The 10,618-nt window shown below is 38.3% G+C and overlaps 1 long non-coding RNA gene across 1 annotated transcript; it reads right to left on the reverse strand.

The window, feature by feature from the left end:
- Positions 1–2,969: 2,969 nt before the first annotated feature.
- On the reverse strand, positions 2,970–9,393 carry LOC127157353 (uncharacterized). Its single transcript, XR_007825884.1, has 6 exons — positions 8,535–9,393; positions 7,188–7,698; positions 7,003–7,099; positions 6,583–6,666; positions 6,328–6,392; positions 2,970–4,451 (listed from the first exon to the last, which is right to left on the reverse strand). It is a non-coding gene; the product is annotated as an uncharacterized LOC127157353 (long non-coding RNA).
- Positions 9,394–10,618: the final 1,225 nt, after the last annotated feature.

Genomic DNA, 10,618 nt, shown 5'->3' on the forward strand with positions numbered 1-10,618 from the left:
GAGTGAAATCCACAAAGCGCTTTGGTACTCTCAGTGCCTCTCTGGGTCGAAGCCGTGATCCAGTCCTTGTCCTTCGGATCTGTTGTGGGACAAAATTAGGCAGGACCGATCCCAAGGGGGTAGTCGGGAAGTCACAAGGGCCACCTCCACTAGGTCTTCCTTCCCTCAATGGACGGTCTGAGTTTGTCATGCGATCTTCAGGTGCCCTCAACCCAGACCACCCCAGGAGAACCCCAGACCCCACTGACGCTGCGTGTTCAGCTCCTCCAGGAGTGCCTAGAGCTCCCCCAGAAGCCCGGGTTGAGGCATCACCCTCTTCACAGCCTGCTGAGGTTCCCCACCCATTGTCCGGCGCTGCGTGTTCAGCTCCTCCGTACGCAGGATGGGTTGCTCCAACAGTCTGCCGTGGGCTTCTGTTATCGAAGGGTCGCTAAATGTAGGATAGCTGCGTTGAGCTAAATTTCGCAGGTCAGCCATAAACACACCTAAAGGCTCCTTCGGTCGTCGGGTGTGCTCCTGAAACTGTTGCCGTAGGGCCATCGGGGGTGTGGTGTCCCCAAAACGCCGTAACAAGGCCTGATGCAGTGCCTGGGAACTATAAACCTGACTTCCTTGGACATCCAACAATACCTGTTGTGCGTCACCATCTAAAGCAGCTGCAAGCTGACCCACCCTCTCAACTTCGTCCCAACCATTAACCTCAGCCACCAACTCAAACTTCTTCTGGAATGCCTCATAAGAAGAACAGCCATCATAGCGCCCCAGTTTCAGACAGCTACGGGTTTTATTACCTCCCCGTTCAGGTTGGAGGGAGGTGGCTGGCACTGACAGGCCAGAAAATGTACAGCAAGCGGTGACAGCTTCTTTAGCTAGGGGTTTTGAGACCCAGCAGGGAGGGACAGGGGGAGTGGTTGGATACATGCTTAGCATGAGCTGAGGGTCTGGTGTCTGTTCCAAGCTGTTAGGCAACAACTGATCAGAGTGTTTGTTAACACCATCCCTAGGTTCAGTAAAATGAGAATTGGCCACTTTATAGGTTAGTTCAGGTGGCAGCAGGCTTGGACGTTGAACATTATAAGTGGAGGTGTTTAAATAATGACTATTAGCCTTGGATGGTGAAGCCTTTGGGGCAGCATGTCTGCCAACTAAGCTGCACTGATCAGTAACAAACCCCCCTTCAATAGGCATTTCAACGGTTTGAGGCTGATTATACTGGCAGCTTGAATCATTAGGATAAACAGAAAACGTTTCATCCACCTTTCTCTCTGTATAGCGGCTCTGTTTAACAGCGTTTCTGTCAACGTCCGCCATTAGCGCTCCGTACCGGATGTTTTGGTCCCCGCCAACATCCAGTTCCGGGTCAACGCACCGGAGGCTTTCGGGATCGCGGGCGGCCGCGATCGGTGTGCTCGCGAGGCGCACATGTTTACTGAAAGAATGAGACATGCCACTGAAAGACGTGGAAGACTGTGGTTTAGTTTTAAGGGAATGCCCTTTATCACATTCATTCATCAAAAGCGGCCGAAAAGGGTTCGTGGGCGATAATGTGCGTATTAAGGCAACTCTCTCCTCAAGCGCCTTCTCTCCCTCGAGATTACGGTCATCCCGCCCATACCGGGGCACTCCCCTGCTTTGTTCTTCCTGCTCACTTAATAAATTAAACGACCTTACCGGAGTGTTTTCCAGCGTTTTCTGGGAGTCACGACTGTGGTTGTGGTTAATCCCACTTCTGACACCAGTGTAGCGTCGTGCGACTTCCCAGATGAAATAGGCAGGAGACGGAGATCCGGTTCAACAAACAGCCAACGGCCTTTTTTATTTCCTTAACTTACAACCTAAAGCAAAGGGTATCAGGAGGCGTCCTAACTTAGCGAAACACAAGAAAACGCAGGGGGTTATTATCTTTTTGTTTCTCCGTGAGCTCTCTTCCAGCTCCCCTTTTTCTCTTTCCTTCCACTCTGAATTGAACAACGCGCTCTCCCCTTTTTCTCCGTGCACCTCGCCCCTCCCCTCATAGCAGATAATAAAGTGAACACATTCATAAGGAGGAGCAACCGGCCTCAGCGCCACAATATAATTTGGCCAGAAATGTCAGATTTTAATTTCAGTTTGTGTTTTCTGTTCTGCAGTGAAATAAATAATTTAATTTTCTTTAGTGTTATTTATTCTATATTTATTCTATATTTTATTTGTAAAATAATATTAATAATATTAAATAATATTTGTTTGTACACAGTATATTTATTTATTAAGTTATGAGCAGTTGTTTTTTTTTTTTTTTTTTTTTTTTTTTTTTTTGCAAAAATTGGTCTGTTACGGGATGACGTAGTATTACTACAATAAAACGTGTGGTGTGTACAAAATGTGAAGTTTTTTCTTTTTTTTTTTTTTTTGTGTGTGTGCGGGGCGCCGGGAGGGAGTCTCGCCCGGGGAGCAATTCAGTGTAGAACCGCCACTGTAACCAGCATTCCAGCATCAAAACATATCTACCAGCATATGCTGGTTTTTTCACCAGGGATATATGCGTCATACAAAACAAATTCACTGCATGAAAATGCGCGTTTCCGGACTGTTCACGTCAGCGCACAAACCCGTAAACGGCTTGTTCCCGGCAGTTTCCGTGTATGTGCACTGGCGTTTCTGATTTCTTGACACGGACAGAAACGGACTTTTTTGTGCGCGGCAGTTTTCCAGTCCGCTCACTAACGCGATAAACCCCCAGACACAGACGGAAATGTTGACGCACTCACCGGTAAATTCACGTGTCGTCCTGTGCACGAGAAGTAAATCCCCCGCAAAATCCAGGGCACAAGCAGTTAAATCTCCGTAAACGGACGATCATATATCTCAGTAAACGTCTGTAAATTACCGTGCACTTCATATATTTTAAATTCTACTGGCCTTCTTAACAAAAATGCGTCATATGCACTTATAAACGCTGTAAAGAAAGCCACAAACACAGCAAAGTATCAACAAAACTCTTATTTTATTTTTTCAGCAAATGCAGGACTGCAAACATTTAACAGGACTGCAAATATTATTCAACAAATGCAACAGGACTGCTACATTTAACTAATCATTTAGATTGAGAAAAATATTTTGCAAACACAGACATATAACACAGTTCAAGTAAATCATTACACCGATTAAATAATTAAATTATTAAAAAATAAAAAAAGAAAAGAAACAAAAAAATATACTTATCAAAAACAAACATAATAACAAATACACTTGCAATGGACACTGCAAAGTCAGGGCAGTGATTGCTGCTCCATCTCAGTCACTCACACATACTCTACACCATCAGGACCATGCCATTTTTTTTCCATTTAATCCTGCCCTTCAGAAGCTACAGATGATACTGTTATGCTCATAAATTGACACACCCTTAGCAGAACATGCAATCATTTTAACCAAAGAGAGATCACGAACATTGCATGCTATTTTTTAGTACTGTACTGAATAAACAGTTTTTACAGATATAAAAGATAATTCCATATACTGAATTAATAAAAAATTAAACTGAATTTATAAAAATGAAAATATATAATTTATAAAAAAGTTCAAAAGTTTACATACACTTGATTCTTAATACTGTGAGATTACCCGGATGACCCACAGTTTTTATGTTTTATGTTTTTCACAAGTCCCGTGATGGCTGCAGGTTCTACAATCTTCTTATGCTTACAGTGTTTTGCTTGCTGTTCTTCAGAAAAATTCTCCAAGTCAAGCAAATTCTTTGGTTTTCCAGCATCTTTTGCATATTTGTCCCATCCAACAATGATTTATGATTTTGAGATCCACTGTTTCACTCTGAGGAAAACTGAAGGACTCAATCTAATCTGATTCAATGATCTATGCTAAGCTATTAGCAAAAAAAAGCTAAGTGTTCCTTTAATGCATTGTGTTGCTTTCTTGAGCATCAGTAAATGTGTTTACCTTTTGTAATAGTTATGTATGAGTCCCTCAATTGTCCTCAGTGTGAAAAGATGGATCCGAAATCATAGTCACTGCTGAAAAGGGTTCACATGAAAAGATGCTGGAACACCTGAGAAGGATCTTGCAGGATCTTGAGGATTTTTCTAAAAGAAAAGCGGGCAGTTGAACTGCTCAGGGCAAACAAAGGACTCATGAAACACCATCACAAAACAAACATGAAACACTATTCCTTTTCTTTTTAATCAAGCCCTAAATAATAATAATAATAATAATAATAATAATAATAATAACTTATTTTGTTTAATAACATTATGCTTATTCTGCAATGTGATGTAAACTTTTGACCACAACCGTATGTGTGAAACAGTGAGTACAGCAGACTAAGTTCAGTGAAATATCAATACCCCTATCTTCCTCTGCCATGTCCTTTCTATTTATTTTGTTGTCACTGGTGGTTCTGTCATATTTTCACAGTCCTTCAGATGAATGGTTGGGTCTGGAAACAGAGGATCCTGTGAAAAAATTAAAATAAAAAAACACATTTTTTCTAAATACATTGTACAGTTTTAATTGCTTAAGCATAAGCTGGAAACATTAAACATAACATGATAATAAAAATGCAATGATAACAGGCAGCTATTTTATTAGCTGAATTGTACAGCAATTCTTGAGTTCTCATATCCTCCTGACTACCAGCTATGGAGTTTTGTCCTCTGTAGAGGACATTAGTTTTTAGTGATTTCTCTGAGATCTTACATGTCACAGTGTTAAATATGGATGTCCTGTACAGAGCACAATCAGAGCTTTTCAGAGATACCAAATGTTTGGAAGTTTCACCATTACCACTCCCTCTCCTTGGCCTTTAAAAATGGTTGACATTAATTTAGTGATCAAATTTAACACCCTTATGGAAATATGATAATATTTTGTAATGATCATTTAAATCTGACCAATTTTCAAGTTGTTTGTCATGAAACAACATCTCAAGAAAATGTTATGGGGTTTCAATTCAAAATATGACTTTTTGTTATAAAACAGGACATCAATTTCTTACATGTCCACTGTAGAGGACACCGGGACTTAAAGCATGTTTATTAGAAATTATATTTCAATATTGCTATGAAATATTTGATATTATTATGAAAATGTTGCCAATTATTGCTCCCATTATTACACTTATTTTTGCATTATATGTTGCCCAAAAAACACATTAATGTGCAAATTAGATACAGTTTATAGATACATTGTTTATAATGGGATAATTGGGAGAAGCCATTCATGGCCATTTTACACACATTTTGCATAAAGAAAAATGGTATATTCTGTTATATCTTTCATAACATAGTTGAGAATCATCTTTATATAAAGTTTGGTATAAAAAATTTAATTTGATTTGTGATTAAAACCAAATCCCACTGTTTTTGCCAGTTTATGTCTATTAATGTCTTTGTATTTATTTATTTTTAAATATGTTTAAAGTTCTGGTGTCCTCTACAGAGGACGGAGCATAACTTATGAATAAAATATAATTTTTCAAAAATGTTTTTTTTTTTTTTTTTTTTTCTTATGCTCTAAACAATGTAATGACATAAAAAAAATATTCAAATAACAAAACTTGTTTTCCCTGGTAGTCAGGAGGATATTTATTTGGACAGGGAGGGGACATGTTCGGTTCACTTAGTTTTGTTGTGGCCACGAGATTATTTTGTCGAGGTAATGACATCCTTATGTCGTGGCCACGCAATATGAAGTTGTGGCCTCAAGATCCTGTGTTGAGGAAACAACATCGATTTCTCGTATATGTAAACAAACCTGCGTGATCATAGCAACCTGGGATTATCAGAGATGGATAAAACCACAGTCTGGCAAATCCATTAACTGATTGAGTCTTCTTATTTATTTATATGTTATTATTATTAAATGTATAAAATCAGTTTATGGACTTACAAGACTGTGGGATGGATAGAAATGTTTTCTTGTAGGCCTATTTTATTTTATGTGCTTTATGTAACATTTATTCATGATAAACTCCTTTCGAATGCTGTCTACATCCTGCAAAACATTCCCACAAGTTAATATGACGTAGCCACAACAAAACTGAGTGAACTGAAGATGTACATAGGAAGGGGTAAGAATAAGAATACTTGGCTTGCTGTCCTCTAGGAATGGAGGTGAGAAAAGTGGCAATATATAGACTTACTCTGATGTTAATTGGTTGGATGATCTGAAAATGTATCTCTTAAACTTTGTTAAAATAAACTTCGTTAAGAATATGAAAAAATTAAAAGCTAGTCAAAGTGCTATCTTGCAGATTTAGTAACTGGATAAAACATAAAATAATCTAGGTAAATGAATGGTATTCCAGAAATATTTCAGTGTGCAAATTACCTGATTGATGACTGTTCTTTGAAGAGCAGCAGTTTTCCAGAAGAATGGCAGCACTGACTTTCTAACTTAAAACATATAAATACATTATATAAACATTAAATCACATCATAATAAAACAAAATACACGGTAGATTTCTACACTTAAACTAGAACATAGGCATGAATAAAAAAAGCGAAATTTACGATGTACTTTGAAATTATGAAAATCATTTTTAAAATTATGATACATTAACAAATTATGTTGCTAATACACACCATTTCTCCTCAGAGGCTGTCTCAGGTGAATCCAAAGTCAGCTGCAGTGTTTGGAGCCTCTGAAAGCAGTTCAGGAGAATGTGTCTGCAGATTTGTCAATGGGAAATATATGTTAACAACTAAAGCACGCTCTCTAAACAAACATTAATTAATACACACATGCATTTTACTAATAGCTAACTATTAAATAGCTAAATAGATAATAGCTTAAAAAAAGAAAAAAAAAAAAAAAAAACTTTTTTTAAATGTATGTAGCAGTTGCTAAGTACCAGTTAACATTAGCATTTTACCAGGGCAGCTAGATTAAATTAAATTTGCTAATTTTACAGCATGAACCCACTCAAAAATATACATTAAAACACGTAATACTATGTTTTGGTAAATAGACCATTTAAAACGTTTCCGTAAACACTCTCTTACTTTCTTCTGACATAAATCTCTCTGAAAACACTCGACGGCTGTCACGCGCTGACTGAAGCCCGCTGAAGCGGAACGAACGGCTCGAAACAGCACCGGGCTAGAAATACAGTTCGAAAGAAATTATATAACATGTTATATCTGATAAACATGACGTTATTTAAATGGTTTTATGTATGCATACTAACCTTCGTCTGTGGTAAATCTCTCAGAAAATCAGCGCGCACAACAACGGAGCAGCTGAAGCGGGAATGAAGGACGCTTAACAACGTCATGCTAGAAATACAGTTTAAAAATATTACAGCATCGAACAACTTTTAATGTTATGTACTTATAAACATGTTATTTAAAATGGTTTTATATATTCGCACTTACCTTCGTCTGAGGTAAATCTCTCATAAAATACCGGACTCCGTCAGCGCGCGCGCAAAGAACAGTGATGCTCAGAGTCGATTCCAAAAAGATTCGATTCACGGGCGTAAAAAATTGAGAATCTCGGGTGATTCAGCTTCATATGCGAGGCCTGAAATGTCCGTGCGTGGTATAGCTGTGTTCATTACCTCGATTACCAAACTATAACAAACCCCGTGATCCAACACTACCCGCGAATGTGTGGATTTATATTAATCTCACTCAAATTGTGTGATTCTGTTAATCAAAAGACACATTTAGATTCATTCAATTCGGATTCATTTAACCCTTTCACACGTGAGTTTAAAATATTTTAGCTGAGCCCCCAGAGTGAGTTTTTTTTTAGGCGACCGTTATTTAGAACGTATAGTCTTATTGTTTCCATGGCGACGCGTCGTGTTTGTCACCTGACACACCGCAGCCACAATAGCGCTGTATGACACATGTATCACTTATATAGTTTTCCCCTTTTTATTATTAATATTCACAAACGTGCCACTGTATTATGAAATATCTGATATTCTGATTCTGAAATATGTGCAAGTAAATGTATTTGGAGGTTTAAACACTTTTATAATGAGCGTGTTAGTTGATCTATGCCGAGTGATGGGCGCCGCCATGTTAGTTCGCGCTGAATCCGAGCTGTGTGATTTACAAAACGCAAATCATCCTCTCCTCCCGAAAAACATTAAAGTAAGTCTCTGGTGAGCTTGGAGAAGAGCAGAGTAAACTTTATAGTTACCTACACAATGTATATATGATATCAATAAAACATGTCGTCAGATTACATTTGTAAGGATCATTATTGCCGCTTCCATAGACATCAGCCTGTATTTTGCTAACTATAAATGCATCGTTTTACTAGGACGTATGTGTATGTAAATGTCTGGAACCTAAAATAAGCATTATATGGTTGAAAACACTGAATAGTTGCGATAATATGACAAGCACTCTCAGCGCGTCCGATCTGGCTCAGAGCCAGCCAAAGCGCCAAAGCAGATTTGAATTCAGCAGCTGATCACGTGACGCGCTGAACGTTCGAATCACACCGGTGTGATCGTACGCTCCAGGGACCAGCCAAGAATGATCACACTGGTGTGATCGTACGCGTGAAAGGGTTAAACTTGCCTACGGATGACTGGTCGATTCATTTTTAATCGATGAACACCCCAAAAAACAGTGCTTGCTCCTTATGACAGTTAACCATGTTACATAAAAACATGGCTATTATAGTTAAAAACAAGTGTTTTGGTTGTAAAACTGTGGTTATACAAATATGGCCGTTATACTGGAAATCTCTGAACACGTCTAGTGTGTGCAGTCAGAAATATCCTGTATCCGAAAATCTCAGTGCATCGCGAGTGTATGGACGTGTACGGACTCGGCACACGTTGCCTGGGGAATTTTCGTACACGGGTCGTACACCTTAAGTTTCACTGAAATTTCCATTGTCCGATTTATCCCGGAAATTAGTGTTTTCATGCAGTGAAAGACCTTATTGTGCATATAATGAAATATCAGATTTAGATCTGGGTGTAACCTATTCCTAAATTCATCCTGTTATTCAAACTATATATATACTTCAAAAACAAAGAGGTATAGGGAGGGGGAGTACAGTAGATAGGAGGGAGAGAGAAAGCACAAACAGGAAGACTCTCAGTAATATCTGGCAGAGAATTCAATATATAATCTAACAACAACTGTTGTAAGTGTTGTGGTTACCATGATTTTACTACAAATACAACTTACATCTTTGAACCTGATATGAATATAAAACTGATGGAAGGTCTATATATGTCACGTGACAGACAGAGTTTAATCGCCCCAGTTAGCAGGTGTGTTCCTTTAGTTAAACACAATGAAAAGCAAAGACAGATATAATTAAGCGAATAAACACACAGCGCTAATCTGATTAATAAAGAAGACAGGACACATTTTAAAACAAACATTAAGACAACATATTTACGACTACTCACCCAACCTGTGGCACACGTAAACTGATGGCAAATATCGCGTTGTGTGCTGAATGAGACTTCCTGAACGTGATTTCATAGCGATCATCGTCTCATGTCCTTCGCATCTGTGTTCTGACGCCAAAAGTTTCCCATTGAAATCAATGTAGGTCGCAGTTCGTCGATATAGTGACGCCGAGGGGCGCCGCTGACGTCTTCATAGTGACGCTAGAGGCGCTTGACCTTTCTGCAGTTTTTGACGCCTCGGGAGTGAGAAGTGTGATGAGAAATTCAGAGACAGGCTGAAACTGGACAGTCAGGTAATCTCACTATTACAAAAAATCAGAGCTACAGATGATGGACTTCTGATGAATCTCAAGCCACCAGCAGAAAAAAAAAAAAAAAAAAAAAGTAAGATACTCAGTGTTTCCGTTCATGTACTACTTGAAGAGAAGAGAAAGAAGACAGAGGAGCAAAACGCTTAGAAGTTAATATTGTTGTAACTAAACAGGTAACTTCAAATGTTTTATTTGTGTTACTTAAATGATTTAGATCGGTTGTTTCGATGTATTTTAATTGCAATTTAGTTTTATCGTCGAGTTTTTTCTCTCTCAACGTATTTCTTTCTCATCGCCTCGTTCTTTAAGACACTCGAGAGCTAACGTTTCAGCAATATGATTCATGTTAACGCAGAGATTATGATTTATTTATGTAACATATTCTACATTAAAATACATTTAGAATGAACAATGACTGCGGTACAAAGAGTTAAAATATATATATATATATATATATATATATATATATATATACGTTACCTAATGCAGAGAATAGGCTTGCTGCAACACCGGTTACGTCACTTGCCCACCGCGGCACCGACCACCACCAACATTTTGATTTTTTTTTTTTTTTTTTTATATAGTAATAAAATATTATTTAGTTCAGTGGAGAACAGACAAATAAAACTGAACGCGGCTGCTCAATGCAGATTTCCGAACGACAGTCGCATCGCAGATCAGATTTTACTTTACAGCCTGCAAAGTGACGAGCTGACCGACAAGAAGAGTGAAGTCAGGCGAGACAGACAAGACGATGGTGGAAGTTTAGCAATGTTTTTATTTTGAAAAACCTGTTGACTTTTGCCGTGTATCTGTGGTGGTTTTCCAAGTTTTTTGAACATTCGTTTCTTATTTATTTGGTTGTACAGTGTTTGCTGGTTTTTACTTTGTGTAATTTCTTTCTTATTCGTTTTGCTA

Source organism: Labeo rohita, unplaced genomic scaffold, assembly GCF_022985175.1.
Source record: "Labeo rohita strain BAU-BD-2019 unplaced genomic scaffold, IGBB_LRoh.1.0 scaffold_1050, whole genome shotgun sequence".
Taxonomy (NCBI): Eukaryota; Metazoa; Chordata; class Actinopteri; order Cypriniformes; family Cyprinidae; genus Labeo; species Labeo rohita.